This window comes from Onychomys torridus, chromosome 1 (assembly GCF_903995425.1).
Source record: "Onychomys torridus chromosome 1, mOncTor1.1, whole genome shotgun sequence".
In the NCBI taxonomy this organism is placed as follows: Eukaryota; Metazoa; Chordata; class Mammalia; order Rodentia; family Cricetidae; genus Onychomys; species Onychomys torridus.
Genome location: NC_050443.1, coordinates 89,284,465 through 89,311,620, shown reverse-complemented (window position 1 = coordinate 89,311,620; position 27,156 = coordinate 89,284,465). Strand labels below are relative to the sequence as shown.

At 44.3% G+C, this 27,156-nt stretch overlaps 1 protein-coding gene across 1 annotated transcript in view; it reads right to left on the bottom strand.

Moving 5' to 3' along the window:
• Positions 1-27,156, bottom strand: part of LOC118577192 (basic proline-rich protein-like) — a 126,454-nt gene that overhangs the window by 97,637 nt on the left and 1,661 nt on the right. The window lies entirely within an intron of this gene.

Below are 27,156 nucleotides of genomic sequence, written 5' to 3'. Positions count from 1 at the left end.
TCTGAATAAGATGCCATCATGTGCTTTTACCACATTCCCATTATCCTTTTATCTGTTGGTGGGTATCTGGACTGCTTCCACTTCCTTGTTGTGGTGAATAGAGCAGCAACAATATGGGAGGAGTTGGAGTCTTTTGGGTGTTTGCCTAGGAGTAGTACAGTGGTATAAATGTAGGTAAACCCTAAAAATTTAGAAATGAGACCAAGAGAAAAAAAATTAGGTAATGAGGAAGGATGGGGTACAAAGGACATGTGGGCCATGACATAGGAAGAGAGGTTTGATACTGGTAGCACTGGGGTGGGGGAAGAGAGAGGAACAGATAATCCACTGTGACATTTTGTTAAAGTCACAACAATATCTAGTGCCTTGTGTGTTAATTATTTTAGTTTTTTTTAAATAAGGTAGCTACAATGTCACTAGGCTATATAATCTTGTTAATGTAGATACTTGTTGACCAAGACATTATATTATATATGAGGGTAAAAAATTGATGATTTACAAAACTAGAAAAGAAAAGGAAGAAAGAACAGCAAAACTTATAACTGCAATATTTAATCTTAATTGTCAACATGATAGGACTTAGAATCACACCTGGAGAAGTGTCTCCAGGGATGCATCCAGAAAGGTTAAACTAAGGAGGAAAGACCCCCCAAAACCTGAGTGGCAAGGTTCAATGGGCTGGAGTCCAAGACTGAATAAAAAGCATTCATCTTGCTACTTCCTCATACAGAAGCAATGTGGCCACTGGCCTCAAGCACCCCTGCCATGCCTCCCATGCTATGATCGAATGCAATCTAGACTGTGACTCCTCTCCTCCCATATGTCACCTTTGTAAGGAATTTTATCACAGCAATGAGAAAGGTAACTAATACACTAACATATTTATTTTTACAGGTACATATATATTTTCTTGTTCCACTTCATGATTAGGCCATGAATCAATTACTCAGATTACTAAAGTGACACTCTATTTCTGACCTAAAATAGGCAATTGTGATCAAAACATATTGAAGAATATAGATGTGTATATACATGTGTGTATGTAACAACAGTTAATAAAGAAAGAAGCAAGGAGGGGTACATGGGAAGGTTTGGTGGGAAGAAAGGGAAAGGGAAATGATGTAATTATATTATAATCTCAGAAAAAGAAATAATTTTCAAAACTTAGGCCACCATAAGGGCCAGTGAGATAGATCAGCAGAGGGCATTTATTGCCAAGCCTGAAAAGCTGAATTTGATCCCCAGGACCCACATAGTAGAAGAGAGCGCTAACTCCCACAAGCTACCCTCCAACCACCACATGCAGTCAGGTGCACCCTCCCACACACAAAATAAATGTAATTTATGAAATTAAAAATATGCCATTGTTAGGACTAGGTTATTCACACTGTATGTTCTGTTTCTCTTTTTTAAGAATAAAAGATTAAAAAGTAGCTGAATAATTTATATTAGGAAATATGATAATGTAAGTGGAAATGAAAGGCAATAAGAGAGAAAAGAATCTTTTGGAAGAAAAATCTACATGTTAAGTAATACAAACAGCAGAAGAGCTTCAAAGCCAGATGTGACCGCCTGCACCCTGAGTACAGACCCTCCCTCTGCGAGAATACCCCTTCACAAGGAGCTTGTCTTCTAGACCAGAAGGGAGGTTGTCCTTGGATGGCTACCATGCGATGGTGCTGTGCCAGATGCCATCTGCCCCCTTTTAAGCTGACAGTAACCATGACTATCTCCATTTTCCTGGGTAAGTGCTGACTCAGTCAGGTGACTTCACCGGTGTCACCTAACAAAATGTGGAGGAACCATCCTGTACACTTAAGGTCCCTCTGGCTTCAGATCTTCGATGCTACTAGTGCAGATAAGAACACCTGATTCCCTCCTTCAGAGAGAGCCCTTCTTCCTATCCACAAAGGCAGCCTCCAGCTCCCCACTCCTCCCCTGTGCCATGTGCTCCTAGCCCTTCTCTGGTCAGCATGGTGTGGCTTCAAAGCTTTATGTCTTTCTCTGAATACCTTCCAATTTGCACAAATCACCTTAAACATGGAAGACACAGAGGTGGACATTGGTTTTCAGATCCAGACTGATGGGCTAACCAAAGCCAAGCCTTGGGGAATTATCTGCCCCTATGATCTGGTGTCAGTGTTGCTGGGAACACAGCATAGGATGGCTTTGTTACCTCCGATGACAGTCCAGGCAGAGTTGACTCATGATGAGTGAGTGTTTCCTCAGGCAGAGCTCCCACAGCTCCGTGCCCTGCTAAGCCAGCTCCCCTGTTCCTATCCTTCTGAACCCCAATTCAGAGTTTCCCCGTTATCAACATCATCAGGTAATAACAAGTGCCAGATGCTGGGAATTGGACTGCACAGGGCACTACTGAGCATAGCTTTGCTCCCCTGCAGCCCTTGCCTGATCAGGGCCACTCTGAACACTCCCATTGCTCCTGGGGGGCTGGCATTCACTGCACTCTCCCCTCAACAGACTCTAAGGCTTGCTGCAAGAGCCAAGTGGCACCTTGAGTCCAGGGCTCTGGAGTCTCTCTTCAGTGACCATGGCCCTGCTGAGCAGGGTGTTTTTGTTAGGGAATGAGCAACTGTAAGAACATTTCAAGGGCTGATTTTCTCTAAGGGTTTTTTACTCCAGAGCTTTCTGCTTCCCTCAGAGCCTTCCCTGAAAGCCCTGTCACAATCTGTGAGCTGGCTTGCCTGAAGGAAGAAACTCATTTCTGTCCTCACATGGGAAAAACTGTCATGTTGTCTCACTTGTCTAGGACATGTTCCCCAGGCTGGATGTGGAACCAAAACATGGGGCGCTGTTAGCTGCCCCAGGACTGGGCACTGCCCAGCAGCAATTATCTCTCATTTGAGGTGCAAGCCTATGTTGCCCATATACCCTGGCAAGCCAAGAGGGTCTATGCTAAGCTGATCTCTGAAATATTTCACAGGTACTCTTTGGCCCTTTCCAATTAGTCAAACCAAAGCTTAAATTTTAGTTCAAATGTCATGTGGCTTAGTTTAATGGATATGGTAGCCATGTAGTGTTGTGACAAGAGCTCTGAGCCTAGAGCCAACTAGAGTCAGGGTTCTACCACTAACCATCTGTGTGACCTTGGGCAAGTAATGATACTGTCTGGGCCTCCACTCCCTCACATGCTATAGTTACAGAGGTAATGTGTGGACTTTCTCAAGACCCTTCAGATTATGACATCACATGTATTATGGGAACAGAGCATGGTGGCACACATCTGTAATCACAGCATTAAGACCAACCTAGGATACACAGTTGAGGGGAGACACTGAGACCCACCTGGAGGAGCAAGATGTAATAAAATACAGGTAAAGCCACAAGACATAGGTTAATAGAAATGGGCTGATTTAAGATGTAAGGCTATCTACCTAGCAATTAGCCTGACCCATAGACCAAAGAGTTTGTAATTAATATTAAGCCTGTTAGTGATTATTTTATAAGCCGCTGCAAGCCAAGTGGGACACAGGAAAACTTCCAGCTACACATAGTGAGTTCTAGGCCAGCCTGGAATACATGGTGCCTCAGGGCTGGGTTTACACCCAGCTCTGCCATGTTGTGGTTTGAATGTGAGATGTCATCCAGAGGCTTATGTGTTTGAAACTCTGACCCTCCAGCTAGTGGAACAGTTATGGAAGGTTGTGAAACCTGTATGAGGTGGAATCTTGGTGGAGGGAGAGGGTCATTTGAGGTTTTATAGCCTCGCCCTGCTTCCTAACCAGTCTCTGCTTCCTGGTGGTGATGTAATATAACCAGCTCTGTCACACTCCTGTGGCCATGTCTTACCACAATAAACCTTCCTTCTTAAATTGCTTCCCTTGGATTTCTTCTTCTAGTCACACACACACACACACACACACACACACACACACACACACACATATACACCATGCTTATGCAAGCAATCCCAGTTAAATACAGTGGGTTACAAAACAAACAAAAACACATCTAAGTAAGAGGGGGTCTTGTTTCAAAGACAAAGGGTTTCATCTGGAGAGAGAGTAGAGATGAGGAAGGGTAACAGGTAGTGAAAATGACCAAAATTTATTATATACATATATGAAATTCCATGACTTCAGTTCTCAGTATCCTGAGTCCAGTCTGGAATGGTGCCTGGCACACAGTAACATGAGTTGTGGTTCTTGCTCACGTACTAATTGCCAGCTAGAGCCCAGCCTTAATTACCACTATTAAAGGAACAGCTTTGTACTGCCAACTGTTCCTCCAACGGAGGTCCTCCGCCATTTAAGAGCCCTCTGCAGGAACCGAGAAAGTCATCATGGCCCCTGAGAGCTCTGGAATGGAGGGAAGGTTCCATCTGGAGTGAATCTTTGCACCAGCAGAGTTTGTACAATGCCTGAAGCTGTTGCCCAGGTGGGATCAGGAGAGCTTTATTTCTTCTCCCACTGCCCACATCCCAGGTTCCTCTCAAGGATCAGGTGGAGTTTAGACAGACCCTGAGTCTCTCAGACATTTCACAGGAAGCCCTTCCGGGCACTAAATCGATAGCAGAGAGATACCTCTGGGCTGGGGTCTGTTCTTGCTCCCCTTCAGTGGTTTCGCTGAAGGAAGGTAAAAGGCTTTTGAAGAACCTGGGAAGTCTAAGGAGCCTCAGTGCTCAGGACACTGAGAACTGAAGTCACAGACTTCTCCCTGAGGCCCGGCCCTGCCCACTGAGGCTTCCAGGTTGAAGACTGGGGAGTCAAAGGACATGATTTCTTTGCTCTTTCAAATTTACTTTGTACCTAAAATTGACTTACAAGAGGTCCTTAAAGGGCTGGAGGGATGGTTCAGCAGTTAAGAGCACTTGCTGTGCTTACAGAGGACCTGACTTTGGTTCCCAACACCTGCATCAGGCTCAGGACAACTGCCCTGACTAATACCTTAACCTTTTGAGAGGTAACACAGGGTTGTGATCTTTATTAAAGAAAGGGCTGATAAAGTCTGTGCTTTAACAGGAAAATATGGCTTCCTAGGACTAAAGTAGAGGTTAGTGAAACCCCTACCCAGTCACCAGCAACCCTGGGAACCCCAGGCTGCCTGAGAAGAACGTCTTACTACACAGTACAACACATCTGGAATCAGGCTTCCTGCAGGGAGCTCACACACAGTACCTCCCCAGTACCTCCCCACAGGGTGCTGTGAGTCACAGAACCTCCCCACAGGGTGCTGTGAGTCACAGTACCTCCCCACAGGGTGCTGTGCAGATTGCATACAAGCTTGAGAACAAAGCCAGAGCTGTGCAGCTGATGGCGATTGGTGTTGCCCACATTTAGCAAGGCCCATTTACGGAAGGGAACAAAATGGCCTGCTTTATGGGGGTTAGTTAGAGTAAATGTGAAATCTTTTACCTTCTGCTTAGATTTGCTATGAACTTGAAATTGCCCTAATAAGATAAAATATATCTTTACATTTATTTATTGGGGTGCCATGGTACATCGACGGAGGTCCGAGATCAACTTGTGGGAGTCAGCCCTTGCCTTCTTCCAGGTGGGGAGCAAGCTCAATCTAGCAGCATTGGCAGTGAGCACCTCTACCTGCTCGGCTCCCATGCCAGCCTTCCTGGCCTCTAAGCTTGAGCCTGGCTCCCAGGGTGCCTTGGCTTCTGCTTCTCCCACAAGCTATAAACCCTCTTCTCCAAGGCCCTGGGTCCCAGGATGGGAGAGCTTACAACACATTTCCTCCAGGTGTCAGGTGCGGGAAAGCTTCCGGAGAAACAGCTGTTCAGGCATCACTCTTCCCTGACAGTCTAGTGTTACCAGAAGAGGGAAAAGCCTGTAGCCTGGGAACTGCAGCTAAGTCAGTTGGTAAAAGCCACCCAGCCCTGGCCCGGCCCCGCCCAGCTGAGCTTCGACCAGGGCCTAAAGCTCCACCCATGCCCCACAGCAAACCGCTCTCTCCCAAGCTCAGCAGACTCCCAGGCCTGAAAGGCGGGCAGGCACACTCAGGGCCCTCCAACCCAAATCATCAAACATGAAACTTGCATTTGTTGAGGCTCTGAGGGTCATAAACAAGCAGGCCTGACATATGGGTCATTCCTGAGATACCTGCTTCATTGGCTTTAAAGGCCCCTTGGCGGCAAAGAATTTCAAAGCCACTAACTCCATAGTATATTAACGTGGAATAAATCCCTCTGAATGGTCCTCAGGTGAGAACCCACACTTAGCAAGTATCTCCTGCTTCCTATTGTAGGACCCAAGGCTGACCCCTTGTGGTCCCCAGGACTAGCTGAAGTCGGTCTTTACCAAGTACATCAATCTATCTCGCTAGCTCTTTTTCTTTTTTCTCTCTGTCCCTCCCTCTCTCTCCTTCTCTCTTTTTCTCTCTGTCTCTCTGTCTCTCTCTTTCTGTCTCTCCCTCCCTCCCTCCCTCCCTCCCTCCCTCCCTCCCTCCTTCTCTCTCTCCCTCCCTCCCTCCCTCCCTCCCTCTTCCTTGCCCTCCCCCATTCTTCCTTATCTCTTGATAGGCGACCAGAATGAGATTCTTGTTAACCTTAGTTCCAATCAAGACACTAAAATGTGATTGATGAACCAGGAAAAGATATCAGAGACCAAAAATACCATAAAATAGACTTCCCCAAATATGCAAATTTTCTAAGGCTCTGCAGTCTTGAGTTCTTGGTCTATAACCCTTTACAGTACCCAAGGCAGGTTCCAAATAGTCTTTCCTCGCAACCTTCCCAGCTTCATTCTTGTCTCCTGCTCCTGTTCTTCACACCTAGTGATGCCAATATACAATGCTGAGGCAACGCTAAGCCCCAACAGGCCACAGCTTTCAGGCCTTTGTGCCCTGGCTATGCTTCATGTCGATCCTTGAAGGCCAGCTTCAATGACTCTCCTTCCTAAAGCCATCACCCCAGTGAGAACACATCATCACCTCGACTTGTTCTTGATTTTCCCAACTGGCATCAGAGAATGTGTGCATGTGCCATAGTCCCTACCAGCTTCTGAGGTCCTTAGAACTTGGGTAACTACTGTCATGACTGGCATGATACACACACATTGGTAGCTGCCTATTGGCACTGGTGCCTAGGAAGGTTTTCTTTTCTCTGGGCACCAAAGAAAAGAAGTGATTTCCCAAATCCTTTGGGGATTGGGATAGAGTTGAAGGGGAAGTTGCAAAGCCAGTGCTCAGAGCAAAAAGTGACAGTCTATCTCAAGTATATAGTGTATCCCAAGTTCACAGTATACATCAAACCTGTGGTATACCCCAAGCTCATAAGTGTATCTCACTCACAGTACATATACCACAAGCCCACAGTATACCCCAAGCCCATGGAATACCCCAAGAATATTGAAGAATACTCTAAACTCACAGTGTATCTCAAGTTCACAGAATATCCCTAGCTTATAAGCAGTGACCTTTATAACCCTGGTCTCACTAAGTAGCCCTGGCTGACCTGAGCTGTATATAGACCACACTGACCTTGAACTAATAGAGATCTGCCTGTCTCTGCCTCCTAAATGCTGGGATTAAAGACGTGTGCCACCACGACAAAGGGCTGTCATTGTTGTTGGGTTTGTTGTCTTGTTTTAGGCAAGGTCTCATTCCCCAATCCAGTCACAGGCCTAGATCTCAATGACATCCTCTCCTGTTCAGCCCCTCCAATGCTGGGATTATAAGCATGAGCCACCACCCTGACTGAGATGCCCCAAATGAGATGCCCCTAAATGTGATGTGTGGAGCTAAGGCTATGGGGAAAGTTGGGGGAGGAAAGGGGCCTGAGTGTGATCATATATCATTATATATAGCTGAGGAGCCCCCATGGTACTGGACGAGGCACTCTGGATAAGCAAGACAGTTGTTGAGCTTGAATTGTATAAGGGACCCCCAGGCAGTGGGATCGGACCTGTCCCTAGTGCATGAGCTGGCTTTTTGGAGCCTAGTGCCTATGGTGGGACACTTTGCACAGCCTTGGTAGAGGGAAGAGGGGCTTGGACCTGCCTCAACTGAATCTACCAGGCTCTGCTGACTCTCCATGGGAGACCTTGCCATGGAGGAGGTGGGAATAGGGGGTAGGTTAGGGAGGAAGGCTGGGGGGGGGGGCAGGAGGAGGGACAACAGGAGAATCTGTGATTGGTATGTAAAATGAATAGAAAATATCTTAATAAAAAAATAAATACTCAAGAATGAAGAAAAATTAAAGTATATTATAGAAAGATTGTAGAAAGTAAATTTTTAAGTGGACATGTTTAGAAATATGTTGATTAAAATATAAATATAAAGTTTGTTGGGGGTTCCATGGTTAAGAGCACATACTATTTTTGCAGAGGACCCAGGTTGTGGGTCCCAACATTCATGTAGAGTGGTTTACAACTGCCTGTTACTACAGTTCCAACATCCATCCTTTTTTGGTCTGCATGGGCACCTGTACACACATGGTACACATAAACTGCTGAAGATATACACACAAACAAATAAAATAAATACTTTTAAATTTAAAGTTTATTAACATTTTAATATATAGATTCAATACTCTGAGATAAAACTAATCCCTGATTTTCTTGTTTGCAACAATAAGGCTTTCTCAGCTAATGATCTATGCTTAGTAATATTTATCAAAAAGTAGCAGGCATAGAAAACAAAGGGCCTTGTTTTATCTGCTTATTAAATGAGGCCTTTAAAACCTGAAGAAATACCTGGCCTAGTGTAGAATGCTTTAACCGCAGCACTCAGGAGGCAGAGGCAGGTAGATCTCTATGCATTCAAGGTCAGCCTGGTCCACTGAGAGAGTTCCATAGGCCAGCCAGAGCTACACAGTGAGACCTTGTCTCAAAAGATCTTGGACCAGCAGATAAGTAAACAAACTAGAAAGAAGGTTGACAAATCAGGACTTGGACTGTATGGATGACAGCATTTTATCAACATTCAGTTTCCCTGGCGTCAGTGCTCATACTGTAGTGGTGTGACAAAATGTTCCTATAAAATATGCACTGACATATTTAGAAATCGGGGAGACGATGCAAAAACAAATTGTTTACACTTACAGCAAAGAGAACTTGTGATCATGCAGACAGTAAAATGTGAGCCTTTGGTGTATCTGGATGAAAGCTATAAGGAAGTTGGTTTGTTTTTACTCTTCCAATTTTCTGTACAATCAAAACTATAGCAAAATTAAGTCTCCCTGGGACTGGGGAGTTGGCTCAGTTGGTAAAGCACTTGTTGTGCAAGCATGAGAACCCAAGTTTTGATCTTCAGCATCCATGTAGAAGAGCTGAGCTGGGTAAGTTTGCGCATGCCTGCAACCCCAGTGCTGAGAGCTGGGGATGGGGTGGAGAGAAGAGGATCCCAGCCAAGCTAGCCAGTCAGTGAGCCCCAGAACTCTGTCTCAAATAAGGTGAGAGCAATAGAGGAAGACATACCTGGATATCAACCTGTGGTCTCCACAGTGTGTGCACTCACATATATCAGAGAGAGAGAGAGAGAGAGAGAGAGAGAGAGAGAGAGAGAGAGAGGAGAGAGAGAGAGAGAAATAAAAATTAAGTTAGCCTAAAGAAAATTCTTCTGATGATGGACTATTTTCTTAAATGAAATGTTACCTTGAAGCCACGTGTGTACCATAAAGAAGTTCAGTGTTCTTTTGAATGACATGTGGACAGTGGCTCCTGACTCGCCAGAGCATGGATATGCCTGGCACAGCTCCTTGTCCTCATCCCATCATATCCTTCTCACTGCTGCCTTCTCCACCTCCCTCTGACTCGTGTGTCCCATGTTAGTCTCATCTCTTCCTAACCCTTACGGAAATATGTTGATTATGCAAATATTTATGCAGAGAATTCCTGACTTTTCTATTATGTTTGGTCTAAGATATTCAGAAATGTTCCTCTCCAATCATCCAGGGAAGAAATACCAGACCTATTTCTGCTTGGAGCTTGAAGTCCATTCTTACCCTAGAGGATGTGGATGCATGATGCTCATCTCCACTGCCTCAGTTTGCCCCTGTAAAAACAAATTTTTTTTAACTGCTGGGATGGAGCACTATATCACTATGCAAGAAAAAGAGACTGTATTAGTTGCTGATGGCTCCTATATCAAATTACCACTACTACTGTGGTACACAAATTTGTTCTCCCTCAGTTCTGGTAGTCAACAATGGAAATTTTGTTGAGTAGACTGAAGTCCGGGGTTAGCAGCAATCATTTACTCTAGGGAGAACAATATGGTTTTTTTTTTTTTTTTCAGCATCTTGTACCCATGTGTGTTCTTTAACTTGTGGTTTCTTCCTTCATCTTCAAATTGTGCCAAACTCTGTTCCCGTCATCATGTTGCCTCCTTCTCTTTCATCTCGTCTCCCTCTGTTCTCTCTTCTAAAGAAATACGTGGTTACAGTTAGGGCCTCTGCATTTCCTGATGTTTAACTAAATCACACCTTCAAAGTCCTTTGCCATGCAAGGTAACAGGTTCTGGGACTTGGGGGCCATTCTGTGCCTCCCACAGAGAAGCTGATTGCTGGGAAGCTTTTATTTATTGCTCTTGTTCTTAGGATTAAATAATAACCATTTATTATTATCAATTATGACTATGTTTTAATTGTGTGGGGGTGGCATCAGATCTCTATTCTGGAGTTGTTGTGAACTGCCTGATGTGGATGCTGGGAACCGAACTCGAGTCCTCAGGAAAAAAAAAAAAAAAAAACAGTACCTGGGCAGGCTCTTTACCCCTGAGCCATCTCTCCAACCCCAATTACCAGCTATCTTTAACTATACTGCAACACAGTGATTTGGGCTCAAATCTGCTCCTTAGACACGGACTTCCTTTAGCTGTGCTACTCTCTGCCGCCCCCTGCCGGTAGGTGAGGTAGGCGAGCTTCATCTGCAAGGCTCAGCTCTTACAGATTATGTGAGGCAACAGTGGGCATGAGGGGGTGAACAGGAACGTCCTCCTGTTTTTGCCAAGCCTGTGTCTAGGGAGGGCTGAGGCTCCCTGGCAGCCCTCATCAGTGTCAAACCACATACATAAATCAAACAGGACCTGGGCCTTGGTGCTCCTGGGGAAGTGAAATGGAAGAAAGAATGTTGGTTCATGTTTAGGTTGATCCTAAAATATATGGGAATAAAAGCTTTAGGGTGATGTATTTCTCTTTAATGCTGTCACATCTGTAGTCCTGGTGGTTTAACCTCTGGTTTTTTTGGCTGTCAGACCCACATTATTTCTGCAAACTTGACACCAGATGCTGCCAGGGAGACAGAGCTGAAGCGATAAAAATCTATTTAACAGATTTAGTGAGGCAAATACAAACTAATTAACAATTTTAGAATTGGGATTAAACACTAATTCATTTAAACCATAAAAACTGAGATGAACAAAAGGAAAAGAATGTTCTCCCTCTGAATAACTCAAAGGAGCCATCTGTTTGTCATTGAGAAAATGGTCCGATTGATAGATTTTGAACACATTCTGACATCCTTTCTTTCTGGACTTGAATGCATTAAGGACAGTCATCCGGGAAAGAAAGCACATAACTTCCTGGCTAATGTGTCAATCTGGGCTTCCCTGAAGCTCCAGAAGCAATCTATTTATGTACTGACTCAGAAATGGGCAGGCAAAGGGTAAAATGGCGCCTATGTGGATTCTGCCTGGGGAAGAAATGTAGCCTGGGTTTCCCGCTGACCTCACTTTGCTGTGAAATTGAAGACACTGAACCCGCCATCTGCCCATCTTCCTGTTTGATCATATGCTGTCTGGTTTTGGAATTCAGACTCTAAAATAATCGTGTGCTGTGATTTGGATCTTAAATGTCCCCCCGACCCCCCACAAAGCCGTGTGCCAATGTGTGGCTTGGTCACCAACCTGTGGCACTACTGGGAGGTGATGGATCCTATTTGAGGAGGTGAATTCACTAGAAGTGGGCTCTTAGAGCTGATCTTGGGACTTGGTCCCTCTCCCTCTCTCTTTGCTTCTTGGCCACCAAGTGATGAGCTGCTCTCCTCATGACTCCCCCAACCATGATGTTCTGTCTGCGTACAGGCTCACAGTGATAAGACCAATAACCATGGACTCTCAAACCAGAACCAAAGTAAGTCTTTCCTCCTTCTGAATTGATGTTTCAAGTATTTTCATAGCAATGGGTTAGGTAATGAGGACACTGTGGCGGGGAGGGTGGTGTCCCCACACGTGTGTACATGCATGTGAAAGCCAGACATCAACTTCAGATATTCCTCAAGCACTGATCATTTTTCTTTTAACATGTATGTGTTTTAGTCTGTGTAAGTAAATGCTATGTGTGCGTGGATGCTCACAGAGGCTGTAATAGAGCACAGGACCCTTGAGCAGCTAGAGTTATGGTGGGTATGAGTTGTCTGGTATGGGTGCTAGGAACCAGATGTGGGTCCTCTGCAAAAGCGTTAAGGGCAGTCTTACCCACTGAGCCCTCTCTCAAGTCCCTACCTTTCTTTCTTCTTTGAGATAGGGTTTCTCACTGGCCTGGGACTTGCCAAGTGGGCTATGCTGACTAGTGAGCCCCAGAGGTCTGTCTGTCTTCACCCCTGAAGTGCTAGGATTACAATGACACATGCCTCCATGCCTGGCTTTTTAAGCTCCTAAGAATGTTGTAAGCCATTTGCCTTTGGTGATTTGGGTATGCCTTGTACCTAGCATACCAACTAAATTACCATGTGCTGAGCACCAAGCTTGTGTCAGACAGAATGATCCCCTCAAGAGATTATGAAGTTTATATTATTATGATCTCTATTTTGCAAATAAGAAAACTATATCTTTGAGAAATGTAAAAATTTGCCTAAGGTCATGCTCTACTAAATGACAAGACAAAGTTAAACTCTAGGCCTGTTTAATTGCACAGCTGGTTTCTAGTACTGTACATACCTTGTTGTTGCCCACACACACACACACACACACACACACACACACACTTGTTCATTTACATCCCACTTGATCCTAAGATATATTTGAAATTATCAAAATGTAACTAGTAGACTCTAGAGTACACGTAGAGGTGCTGGAGAGATGGCTCAGGAGTTAAGAGCACTTGTTGCTTGTCCAGAGGACTCAAGTTCACTTCCCAGCACCTATGTCAAGTGGCTCACAAGCACCTGGAACTCCAGCTCCGAAGGAGGTGATGCCCTCTTCTAGCCTCCAAGGGCATCTGCACTCAGGCACACATACCCACACAGAGACACACAGGTGTACACATAATTAAGAAATAAAACCTTTAGAGAGTAAGGGTAGAAAGGGTGACTGGGAAATGCACTGTCATCCAAACAAGGTTGAGAGCAGTGTGGAGGGCTGACATGAAGTACTCATTGAGTTTTGGTGTGGAGACTCTTGAAGCTGGTGGGGCTGTGGACAACTGGGTCCAGGAATTGAGAGAAACTCCATCTTGAGTTAGAAGGGTTACTGACAGACTGACCAAAGATGGTAAAGTGTGAGCTGCAGGAGAGCTAGCCTGTCACCAGGACTTTGGCGTTGGTTCAGAAATGCCACTTCAGAAAAATGCCCCAGCAGAAAGCTGAGGCTGTGTCACACTGGACCCCTGAGGACCGCAGAGAGGTCAGTATTTGGAGGCTGTAAATAACATAGACAACTAGAATGCTTCCTTGGATTTGGGCATTACCACCACCAAAAGAAATTCAGGTTCTTTTCATCTGCCTGTCAATGGCTTACAGGTCCCTGTGGTTTAGTTCGAACAGTTCCCTGGTCACAATTCCTTTGTTACTCAAAAAAGATTTTTTGCCACCAAGAATCTATGTCTTTCTCCTGAGGCAGGATTATCTGAAATCCCCCTGGTAATAAATACACATGCAATCAAAGAAATAGCGGAGTTTTGGGCAAGAGTTTCCAATATATTAGCTGATTCCCCTACACAAACCCCCAGCCCTGCAGCTAATATTAGGTGGGGTGGCAAGCAGTTGCCATCAGCCAAGACAATAACAGCTGCGTATCAGAACTCAAATGAGTAGTGGAGTTGCCTCAGTTTCCCCAGTCAGTCTAAGAACAAATCAGCTTTGAGGAGCAGCAGGAACTGGTTAGGTCATCCTCCAGCAGTTTGCTCCAGTCACCTCCATCCCTTCCCCCATACCAGGTGGGCAGTTATGCCAACAGCTCTTCAAGCCAGTATCTCTCAGACTGGAGCATTTGCACCTACCTTCTGGGCTCATGAGCACTTTTTTTTTCACTTTGTGTGTAGTACATGTGTTTGTATAGTGTGTGTGTGTGGTGTGTGTGCGTGTGTGTGTGTGTACATGTGTGTGTGCATGTGTGTGTGTGGTGTGTGTGTACATGTGTGTGTGCATGTGTGTGTGCGGTGTGTGTGTACATGTGTGCGTGTGTGGTGTGTGATGTGTGTGCTTGTGTGCATGTGTGTGTGGTATGTGTGTGGTGTGTGTGTGCATGTGTGTGTGTGTGTGTACATGTGTACACTCATTGCTACAGTGTGTGTGGCAGTCAGAGGACAATCTCAGGAGTCAGTCCCAAGCATCCACCTTACTTTTGAGACAAGGTCTCTGTCACTATTTTCTGTGTACTTCAGCTAGCCAGTGGATTCTCCTGTCTCCTGATTCCCATTTCCTTACAGGAGCACTGGAATCCAGACACACATGCTGTCTCGCCTGGCTTTTTACACGGGTTCCAAACATTCGAGTCAGGTCCCTACTGCTTCCGTGCCCAGTGCTGTCCTCTGGGCCATCTCCCTGGCACCACCTTGCAAACTTTTGCCATTGCTATTTTTTTTTAAATTGTGTGTTTTTATTCTAATAAAATTCTCAATCTAACCAATATAATGACCTTGTGGACCAAGTGGATGAGCAGCTTGGACACAGAATTTCTATTTCTATACATGAGCTGTGAACTGTCAGAGGGTGAGCTAATCGGTTTCCACTTACAGTTAGCTCTAGTCCTCTGGGCTGATGGCTTCTCAGGTTTGCCTATAACAGCATCAAGGCTGAACAGAATTCTGCTGGGACTGCCAGGGCTAGGTACTAATGCAGTATAAATGGGATCAAGTTCACAAACAGTGAGTTCATCACCAAAGGAAGGACGACAACCTCACAACGTCCCACAGCAGCTCAGAACAGAGGAAAACGGTGAACATACTGAGTCACTGCATGAACTCTCTATGTTCAGCAAAGTCACAGCCAGGTCACAAGTCTCTGCTTCAGCCACAGTCTCTAAGGCACTCAAAGACCTAGCTTTAGCAAACATCACCACTATGTTAAACAAAGGTTAACCCAAATTTTATTGACTATGGATTTTTTAAAGGTTTAGACATTTATAAAAGTTTAATTCAATCTAATGTCTGTGGTGGTGTTTGTACTTTGATCTGTATATTTATTTTAGTGTTAAAGAGATTATATTTGATTTAATAACTGAATATATCTAAGTTAATTGTGATAACAAACAAATGTGTCAACATTTTCCCTTTACAGTGCTCTAGCCATCATTTAAACTTGAAGCATTACCATTTTCTGGACATTACATCATCAGTTTCTTGAACAGTAGAGTTTATCATTTATTGGTCAGTGGGTGTGGCTAGCATACTTCACTAGTATGAACTAACTTCTTTATTTTTTTCCTTATGGAGCCAAGGATAGCCTCAAAGTTGCTACAGAGCCAAGGATGACTTTGAGCCTCTTATCCTCCTGCCTCCATCTAATGAGTGCTGGGATTACAAATGTGCCATCATACCTGATTTACGGCATGCTGGGGATTGAACCCAGGGATTCATGTGTGCTAGGCGAGCACTCTACCAACTGAGTTAAAGCCTCAACCCTGCTTTTTTTTTTCCATGACTTTTTTGTTCATCCTCTGCTCTCCCTGATCAGTGTTTAAAGAGCCAAGAGCTTGAGTGGGGAAACTGTCCCTCTGATCACAGTAAGTATCCTATCCAGAAAAAGAACAAAATTCTGGAAGCTCTCATGGCAAGTCCTTGAAGATAGGGGTTTAGCTGGACAAACAAAGCACAGGATTGCCTCATCACTCATCTCAGGGTTACGCCGTTCCCATCCCACTCCACTCCTGCAGATAGGACTGCTTCCAAAGGCTGGAGAGGACAGAGCCTGTGTCTGAAAATCCGCTGGCTCCAGCTAGGGAGAGGTGAGTGCTAAGAGGCAGAGCCTGAACTAGAGAATTCATTGATCAACTATGACCACAGAGAAAACAAATTTTGACATAATTGACTACAGAAAATAAAACACCAAGATGACCCCAATAAACATCAGGTCATTTCTGACTTGAGTTCAATGGAAGAAAACGAAGTAGAGATCTCACTGGGCTCCATCCATGGCCCTTTGAATGTGGCCAGCATGCCTGTGGGCATGCTAAGATCTGGGGACGGTGTTACTCAGGTGTTTTTGCTTGACATGAAGTCCATGAGACCTAGAAAGCAACATGAATGAGAGGGGTGGACAAGTCCTTGGACACAGACACCCACTATCTGGTCACGTTTAAGATTACCCCCGTGCCCAGCCTTCATCAGAGAAATATCTTGCTGCAGCAGTGGCAGTTACTGCAGAAACCCATAATTGACAAAGTGCAGAGAGTAAGTGATAGTGGAACACTTGACCTTCAATGGGACAGGTGTATCACCCCTTCAAGCTCAGGGACCATCACAAAGAGAGGACAAAAAGAAACATAAGAGCCAGAGAATGAGGAGATATGTGACAAAGAACTATCTTCTGGATATCACATGGTCATTGCATTCATAATCTCACTATAACTACAGTTCTCCATGCTGGACCTGCAGAGGCTTGCACAAGACTGACCGTCAGCATTTCATCCTGGATGGGGGAAGCCCATGAGGACTCACCCATCTCTGAGGGACTACTTACTGGTACTTACTGGTTATTGGGGAACTTGAACATGCTCTTCAGTGGTGTAACCATTGATAAGTGGTCCCTTGCTCCAGTAATCAATCTGCCAGCCATGCTTATGTGAGCAACCCTAATTAAACTCAGTGGGTCTCACACACAAAAAGGAATGAACGTGGGAGGGGGTTGGGAAGAGGGGCTCCATTAGGATAGGGAAGGGGGTGAGAGGGGGAGTAGGGGTGAGGGTGACTAAAATTCACTCTCTCTATATATGAATCTATCAAAAAGTAGTAAAAAGATTTTCAGAGAAGCACAAGATTTCTATATTAAATGCACAAGAATACTTTTTCAAGCCCACAAGAAGATATATTCTCCCCTATTTTCTTAAGCATGTGGCCGTCTGGTTGATAGTATATTCTCAGTGTTATGAAGATATGAACTACCACTCTGTCCTACTGCAAACACAGTACAAGGCCAATGCTGAGGGTAACAGGCCTCCACGGGGAAGGCAAGAGAGGCTGGGTCACCGTGGTGACAGTGCTGAGCTAAACGACATTTGCACCTTCTCTGCTCAGGCCTACCAAAGGCACTGCAAACTTTGCTAGGTCACCCATCAGCTCTGCTCAGCATCAATTCCAGATGAGGGCAGAAGGGACAGAGGACAAAGTGACTTGTAAAGGGCCATCCATCCTGTAGATGTGGGTCAAATGCTGGCCAGTTTAACCCGTTTGCTATGGGACTCTTTTACTGTAACACATTTGTCAAGCAACAATCTGGAACCGGTCAATAGAGGGAGATCCCCAACCCAGAATACCATTATGTGTCTGGCCACACATAAAGGGGCCATTTCCACACCTTGGCCATCGGTCCACACTAACACAGCTCTGCTGATGTGATGATCACAAATTCCACTGGATGAAAAACTCACCATAATGGCAGCTATTAATACTTTCTCATATTAATAGGCAGCATGGATCTTATGTAACAGTATCTACCCACACAGCAGGCTTTATTCCACAGCTCTTCCTGGGTTCTTATTATTAGTTAATTCTCAGTGTCCTTTCACCACTGCCTACTGTTTGTCAGAACCCTTACAATGGGATCCAGAGGAACAGCAATGCATATGGCATGCTGGAAAGTAGCACTGTTGGGGTGCAGAGTCCTCTTCTCTCACCTAAGGGAGTAGGAGAAGGAAGGACACAGAAGCTGTCCCTGCCCGCATACTACAGTCTTTCTTTCCTCCAGATCTCAGCTTAGATGCCACTACAGCAGGAAAGCTTCTCATCTGTCTGCTCCATCCCAACAAAAACTGATCAGAAAACCTTCCAGTAAGAATTGCCCTCTGTGGGCCCCTTCCAGACAGGGTCCTAACCAGAGCATCAAAAGTATACAGTAAATATTCAGTAAAGGGTTAAGTGAGTAAATTAATTATTATGTGAATGGATAAATTGATATGTGGGTGGAAGAATGGAAAGGTGAATGGATGGGTGGGTGGGTGGATGATGGATGGACGGATAGATGGATGCATGGACAGATGAATGGATACATGGATAGATGCTCCCTGGCTTTTTAAAGGTTCTTGAGAAGAAAAGAACATTCTCCAAGATGATGCTTTAAGGGAGATCTCTCCACAAGATGGCGCTCCTAAGTTTCTTAATTTATAGTTTCTGTAGAATTTCTCACATCTCAAACTGTTTGAGCTAGTTTACATATTAACGGCTGGCATAGTGCGTGCAACACACCATCCATATGTCATGTTCTACCTCACTTCTCACTATTACGAAAAGAAACTTTTCCCAAGGACATCAAGATGTGAACAAGGGCCAAGAAAATGGCTCAGCAGCCAGTCATGATAGCCATGCCTTTAGTCCCAGAACTTGGGAGGCTGAGGCAGGTGGATCTCTGTGAGTTCAAGGAGAGTCTGGTCCACAGAGCAAGTTCCAGGACAAGGTGAGCTACATAGGGAGACCCTGTCTAAGAAAATTAACAAATAAAACTTAAAAAGATGGCACAGCAGGTAAAGCTCTTGTCATCTGATGGTCTGAGTTTGTTCATCAAGAGCCACACGATGGAAGGAGAGAGTCAGTTTCTCCACATTGTCCTCCAACCTCTGCATATGCTCTGTAACATGTGTGTAGTGTGAATGCATGCACATAAAATATGTGTAACCAAAACATTGTTATAGAATGGCAACACTGTAGCATTCTGCTTGACTCTGGAGTTGTTTCAGGTAGGAAAGACCATTGGTCCCTATACAGTACAGGGAATAAAGGCATTCTTCAGAAATTCATCCCCAACAACAAAGAGTCAGCAGAAAAAGAGGGGGAGCCTAATCCATTAACTTCCAGACCTACAAGTTTCACCTGATAAAATAATAACCTCGAACATTTGTACAGGGCAGCATGCCAAACAGAGCAACACTACATAACAAAAATAGTTTGGTGCACCAAGGAATGATGACAAGCACTTCAGATTTATATGCTCATTTGACCCTCCTGCCAAGTGTTGGAGAGCTCTTAATGCCTCTGATTCTGCAAAAATAAAATAAAATGGAGGGTATGCAACTCCCCTGGCTATTCATGGAAGAGCTGTTTGGTCTCAGTTTGTGCTTATGTTCATTTACTTCCCATTACAGTCATTTCACTGCTTAGGGGGAGCACTAGCAATAGAGGGGGACTTGTTAAAAGATTTTTATTTTTACTTAAGTGTGTGTGTGAGAGAGAGAGAGAGAGTGTGTGTGTGTGTATGCCATGTGTATTCAGGTGACTGAAAAGGCGATAAGAGGGTGCCAGATCCCTTGGAGTTGAAGTTACAGACAGTTATGAGCCACCCAAGGGTGCATGAGAAAATATCTGGCTGGTACTTAGCACATGTGGTCATTTGAGAATGGTAATTATTACTTTTCTTGGTTTCTTGAGACAAGGTCTCTCTGTGTAGCCCTGGCTATCCTGGAACTCACTCTGTAGACCAGGCTGGCCTTGAACTCACAGAGATCTACCTGCCTCTGCCTCCTGAGTGGTGGGATTAAAGGTGCGTACCACCACAGCCCAGCCATTGCTCTTCTAATAAAGCTGCTGTGAGGAGGCTGTGTTTGTGTAGACATATATAAATATAGGTAGGTATACACAGAAACTCCCTTCCTAGGGCTGGAGAGATGGCTCAGCAGTTAAGAGCACTTTCTATTCTTCCAGAGGACTCAGGTATTTTCCAAGCATCACCTTAGATAGACAGGCAGTGATGAGGAGGTCATGTGGTTGGGTTTACAACCAATGAGAAGGCAGAACAGAAAGTCTATAAAAAAGAGAAAAACACAGGAAGTAGGTCTCTTGCGGAGAGGAAAAATAGAGTAGCAGTGAAGGGTAAGGTTTTCAGCTCTCAACTATTGCTCTGACCTCTTGGCTTTTAACTCTGCAATTGGCTCTGTGTTTCTTATTTAACAAGACGGTTACATCTACATCCCAGTGTACAAAAAAGATTATTCTACAACACATCTCCCTATTCTGTATCCTCTTATCAGAACAGAACACAATTCTTAGATAAGTCTCTGAGCCTTAGCATACTCTATTCCTAGGCCAGAAATGCCCTTCCCTATGGTTGCCTAGAGAGCTCCTGCACACCTTTAAAGACCCAAGTCATATGTCCCTTCACCTCCAGTACCTTCCCTGATGTCTCCTGCATTGACTACTTTTCTGTTGCTGTGATAAAATCCCATGGCAAAGACAATTTCTAGAAGGAAGAGCTAGTTTGGGCTTACAGTTCCAAAGGGTTAAGAGTCCACCAAGGTGCACAGGCATGGACTAGGAGCAGAACGCTGAGCTTACATTTTCATTGGCAAGTAGGCAGTAGAGGAAGTAAACAAGAAGTGACCTGGTGCTTTTAAGCTCAAAGCCCGCCCCCCAGTGACACACTTCCTCCAGCATGGCTGCACCACCTAACCCTCCCCAAATAGCACCACCAACTGGGGACCAAGTACTCAAATGCCTGAGCCTATGGGGTCATTGCTTACTCAAGCTACCACACTTCTCATAAGACAAACAGGTATCAGCCCCCACGCTGGCTTCAGTCTTTTAAACTATGAGATATTTCAAACATAAAGTAGCACTAGACAATATTAGCTCTCCAGTGTGCTGAGATTGAATGGGTGTTAGTATTACATATGTGTCCACTCAAAAAAAAAAAAAAAAAAAAGCAAAAATGCAAATTCAGCTAGAATGGCACTAACTCTTCCCCACCTTGGTGAACACTCTCCTCAATTGTCATGTTTCCTTTCTAGTCATATTTTTGGACTACCGTTACAAATTTAGACAATCTCTGTGGGCTTATATAATTTTTATGTAGGTGTCATCCCACCATTCATATCTTTTGGTGATTTTTTTTTGTTTTGTTTTGTTTTGTTTTGTTGTTTTTTTTTACTCCAAGTTGTTTTTTGAGAGCTGTAGATATTGCTACATGGACATCTAGTTCATTCACTATCATCACAATGTGGCATTTTATAAATAAACTGAAATTTACACCATACAGTTAGGACATTTGGTGGTTTCTGTTTTTTTTCTCCACTCTTTTCACATCTTGGTCTTGTGCATGTCCTTGTGCACACATTTTTCTGACATATTCTCTAATGGGAACAGCTGCTCAAAGGGTAATGGGCATGATTAACTGTCTTCTATTCGCCCTTCCCATGAGCACTCTCTACCAGCTTCCGTTCCACTGTGACTCCAGGGGCTGAATCATACAGACTATCAATAGGCTCCCTTGCCTTCTGCTTCCTTGAGGGTTTGACCAGTGAAGACCATCAACAGGAAATAGAAAGAGGGAGGAGAGTGGGAGCATGTTATTAATTCCCTGGTTCCCTCCATGTGGGGTTGCAGCAGGCTGGCTACACTCCTAATGGTCACAGGCCCGGGCTAGATTCCCCTTAAAGTCCTCTCTATCTCCAGGTCTCAGTAACTGTTCCCTTAGCTTTCACTACAGGTCTACAGCTGCTAGGTCCCACCAATACCAATTCCTAGATGTGCTCGCTAGGTTTATGTCAACATGGCACAAGCTAGTGTCCTTTTAGAAGAACCTCAACTGAGAAAATGCCTCCAACAGACAGGCCTGTAGGCAAGCCTGTGGTGCATTTTCTTGACTGATGATTGATGTGGGAGGGCCCAGCTCACTGTGGGCTGTGTCATTCCTTGGCTGGTGGTCCTAGTGCCATGAGAAGGAAGGCTGAGCAAGCTGTGAAGAGCAAGCCAGTAAACAGCACTCCTCCATGGCCTCTGCTTCAGCTCCACCCTCCAAGTTCCTGCCTTGAGTTCCTACCCCAACTTGCCAGGATGATGGACTATGAGCTGTAAAGTGAAATAAACCCTTTCTTCCCCAGGTTGCTTTTGGTCATGGAGTTTATCATTATGAGACTGTCCTCAAATGATTAATCTTGGGGATGACACCTGGTGACTGACAGAATCCTGCCTGGTATGTGTAGCATCAGCTTCACAGTCTTTGCAGCTTGCTCCCTGTTACTTTTTTTTTTTTCTTTTTTTAAAGATGATTTTATTGGTTGGTTTTTTGGTTTTTTGGTTTTTTGTTTGTTTGGTTGGTTGGTTTTTGGTTTTTCAAGACAGGGTTTCTCTATGTAGCTTTGCACCTTTTTCCTGGAACTCACTTGGTAACCCAGGCTGGTCTTGAACTCACAGAGATCCACCTGGCTCTGCCTCCCGAGTGCTGGGATTAAAGGCGTGCGCCACCACCGCCTGGCTATTTTATTGTTTTTAATTATATATGTGTGTGTGAATGTCTGGGTCTGGGAAGCACACAAGAATTCTGGTGCCCATATAGCACTGGAGTTATAAGTAGCTGTGAGCCACCTGACATGGGTGTTGGGATTCAAACTTGGGTGGGTCCTCTGCAAGATAGATATGTACTCTTGACCACTGAGCCATCTCTCCAGTCCCTGCTTTCTGGGGCTGTGACAAAATATATGACAAGAAACAGCTTAAGGAAGGAAGGGTTCATGTCAGCTTCCAGTACAAGGGGAGACAGTGGGGAAGACATGGCAGCGGGCGCAGGAAGGATGTTGCATCCACAGCAGGAAGCAGGAAGTCCACAGGCACAGGAGAGAGATGAATGCTCGTACTTTCCTCCTTTTTACAGAATTGAGCCCCCGACCCATAGAATGGTTTTCCCCAAAGTCAGGGTTGGTTTTCTCCACAGTCTTCCCATCTCAATTAACCCACCAAAGACAATCCCTGACAGACACAACCAGAGGCTTATATGACCCACATAGACATATATTTGAATATTTAGTTCCCAGTTGGTGGACTATTTAGGAAGGATGAGGAGGTGTGACCTTGTTAGAAGAGGCGTGTCACAGGGGGTGGGCTTTGAGGTTTCAAAAACCCATGCCAGGCCCAGTGGCTCCCTCTAGGCCTCCTGCCTGCATGCCAGGATGCAAGCTCTGAGCTAGTGCTTCAGCTCTGTACTCCCCTCTGTGCTGATCATTGACTAACCCTCTGAAACTGTAACAAAGTCGCCAATTAAATACTTTCTCTTAGAAGCTGCCTTGGTCATGGTGTCTCCTACAACAAATAGAACAGTGACTAAGGAGGAAGCATTGGTACCAAGGAGTAGGATATTGCTTGACGGGCCTGCCAATGTTGCTTGCTGGTAGAATATGGACTCTGGGACTTTGGATTAGGAAAACAAGTGAATGTTGTAAGTGAGACTTAATGGACTGTCCTAGTAGGAGCTTGGAAGATAGTAATGCTGAGATAAATGTGCACCATGGAGGCCCAGCTCAAGAGGCTTCACAGAAGAACCATATTAGCAACTGGGCAAGAGACCATTCTGATGATATTTTAGAAAAGAATGCAACTGATTTTTGCCCTTGTCCAAAAAATCTCCTGGAGTCTAAATTGGATTAATGTCATTGGCAGAGGAGATTTCAAGACAGCCCAGTATTGATTTTGCCATGTGGTTACTAGTGATCACTCTTATGCAGATAGACAATGGAAAAAACAAGGAAGGCAAAAATAAATATAAAACACACAGTTTGAGGAGAAAATGAACACCAGGAAATTTAATGTTGGAACCAACTCCTGTGCTCAAGAAGATTAACATCTTAAAGAAGAGCCAGATGCTAAAAGGAATAAAGGGAGTAGTACCCTCAGAGAAAGACCCTACCCAGCTAAGGTTCCAAGTTGTGAAAAGCAAAGCTCATTCAGCAAAGGAAACCATCAACAAGTCAAAGCTTACATGACTGTATTTCAAGGTTCCATCTCATGCAAGTAGAACTCGGCAGCTACTGCCACATGGTTCTAGCTTTATCAAGAAAGATACAGATGTGAAGCAGTTGTGGAATCTTACTCCATGGTTAAGAAAAGCTGCTGAAGCCAGGCATGTGGCAGGGGAGTCCCTGCATGAAGGCCTGAAGAGTCCATTGCATGAAGTTGTGAAAGTGAAACTTATATTGAAGTCTTCAAGATGTTGGAGATGTCAGAGCCACAGGATGCCTGCCAAGGAGAGCTGTGGACAGGATGTGGAACCAGCTCAAAAGAAGGAAGTGTGTTGTAGACATCAATGCAGGAAGGAGTGGGAGATCTGAAGAGCCCTTTAACATTGGACACAGAAGTGTGGATTTGGAGTTTGCCCTGCCTGTGGCCATACCACCCTGAATGCGCCCACAAGCCTGTGGGGTCCAGGGAGTAGAATGTGTTTTGAATGAGGATAGCCCCCATAGGCTCATATATTTGAATGTTTGATTCTCAGTTGGTGGACTGTTCGAGGAAAGATCAGGAGGTGTGGCCTTGTTGGAGGAAATGTGTCACTGGGAGTGGGCTTTGAGGTTTCAAAAGACCAGCTATTTCCAATTAGGTAGTGTGCTAGCACTCTAGTGCTCTCCCTGTGTCTGTCTTTCTTTGTGTCTCTGTCTCTCTCTGTCTCCCACTATCTCTCTCTCTCTCCCCCACCACCTCCTATCTGCATATTAAGATATAAACTCTTAACTACTGCTCCAGCACCATGACTGCCTTCCTTCCACTGTGCTTCCCACCTTGGTAGAAGTGGAATAGTCCACTGAAGCTGTAAGCAAGCCCTCAATTAAATTCTTTGTTTTATAAGTTGCCTTGGTCATGGTGTTTCATCACAGCAACAGAATTGTAAATTGTAACTAAGACAGTAGCTTTCTCTCCCTTTTTTTTTTAAATCAGAATTACTTTAAGACGAATAATCCAAAGATCTTAAAAGATTATTTTCTGAAACTCCTATAAGATTCTTATTCCCAATCATGTTTGAATGAGATTATTTTTGTTGTTTAATAACAGTCAGTTTCCTGGTTGTTGTTAAGCAGTTTTTAGTATGAAACAGTTCTGATTACCTATTTAATGACTTTTCAGAAGTATTATGGAGGAGAGTGGCTCTAACATGTCACCATGATGGCCTTGTACAGATCCATATAGACCACAGAGACCAAGAACACAGCATAGTGGACCAGCTTTTGAGGTGCTTTCCATCTTGGGGAACACCAACTGTGTTATACAAGGTCACAGTGAGACAGTGTCTCATGTGCCTGCATATGATGAAGTCCAATCTTTTAACCTCAACTCAGCCACATACCCATCACCCTGAGCACCCTACATCCCCACTTAGGCACAGCTGCAGGCTGTGAACCTGCTTAGATACAGAACACAATGGAACAACCTATCTGGCCCCTTTCATGTTGGTATCATCTCGTGACAAGATACCTAGGGAGGCAACACTACCCTGACCCTGCCTTTGCTGCCTGTATGAACCCCAGGTTGACAAGCCTGTCCTGAACAATGAAGCTTAGAGGCTGCATTGCACATTAGCATGCTGCTATAGCTGGCATTCTCTGGGATTTTCAGCGTCGAACCATCATCTGTTATTCTAAGAAAAATTTGACATGGCTCTTGTTTTCTTATTGAGTTTTGTGAGAGGTGCCCCTATTTGACTAGGTTGAAAAAAAACAGCCTTGTTTTTACAGACCCTCCCTTTCTATTGTTTATAATTTATCATTTTCAGGTCTCAATGTTATCATTGTCTTTATGTAATCATTCTCCAGAAACATTGTGTTTCTGAGTCTTCAATTCCTATGAAAACTTAGGAGACACCTCTATCTAAATATTGCCTGTGCTCTGATCTCTGTCTAGATAGATCTGTTGTCTGTTTCTCTAGTACTTGTTTATATACATACACCTCTTTCCATAAACTTCTTGTGTTTATTCTATGGTACAGATGGAATTTTTCCTATCTTTTATCACTCTGCCTGCCATTTCAGAACTGTCTCAGATCTTACCTCTATTTCATTATTTGTTCCTCAACTGCATTCAACTTTCTGCTGTAAAAATCCAATGTGGGTGGACCACAGAATCAATTGACCAGGATTCATGGAGGCTCGAAAAGATCTGGGAGTCTATAGGGGTCTGACCCTGGTCCCCTGCATATATGTTATGGCTGAGTAGCTTGGGGTTCTTGTGGGATACCTAAGAGTGTGAGCTAGGGTGGTCGTTGACTCTTTTGTCTTCTTGTGGGACTCTTTTCTTCCTACTGGGTTGCCTCATCCAGCCTTGACGTGATGGTATATACTGGTCTTATTGTAGCATATTATGCCATATTTGGTTGATGCCCCTGGGATGCCTGCACTTTTCTGAGAGAAGATGGAGTGGATGTGGGTCTAGGGGAGGGGGAGATGAGGAGGAGTTTAGGGGAGGGGAAAAGGGGAAAATTGCAGTCAGAATATGTGAGAGAATAATAATAATTTTTAATTAAAAAAACCCATTGTGGGGTATGGAGAGCTTGCTCAGTGGTTAAGAGCTCTTGCTGCTCTTCCAGAGGACCTCAGTTCAGATCCCACCACCTACACTGGGCAGTTCACAACTGTCTGCAGTTCCAGCTCCAGGGGATCCAGCACTCTCTACTGCCTCTGAGCATACATGCACACATGCACACGTGAGCACGCGCGTGTGCACACACACACACACACACACACTCACTCACACATGTAAAAAATAAAATAAATCTTCTTTAGAATCCAATGTCTCTTTGTATTTCTAATGACTAATTTTATTCTAGAAATGTTAGTAACTTATTTTTCTATTTGCACTTTTCTTATATCTTGATAATTCTTAAAACCTTTATCATATATTCTTGCATATTCACATTAAGTATCTTTAATGCTTAGATAATTAGTTATCTTTAAACATCAATTCTAGGTGGATCATTCCTTCATTTATTTTGTTGTGAGTGCTCACATTGTATCATGCCAACGTCTCATTTCCAACATTCCACCTTAAACCAACTCAGGATTTTCCTCTCATCTGACTGTGGGTGTTATAACCTATGATTGCAAAGTAACAGGGCCAACACGCGGCCAACA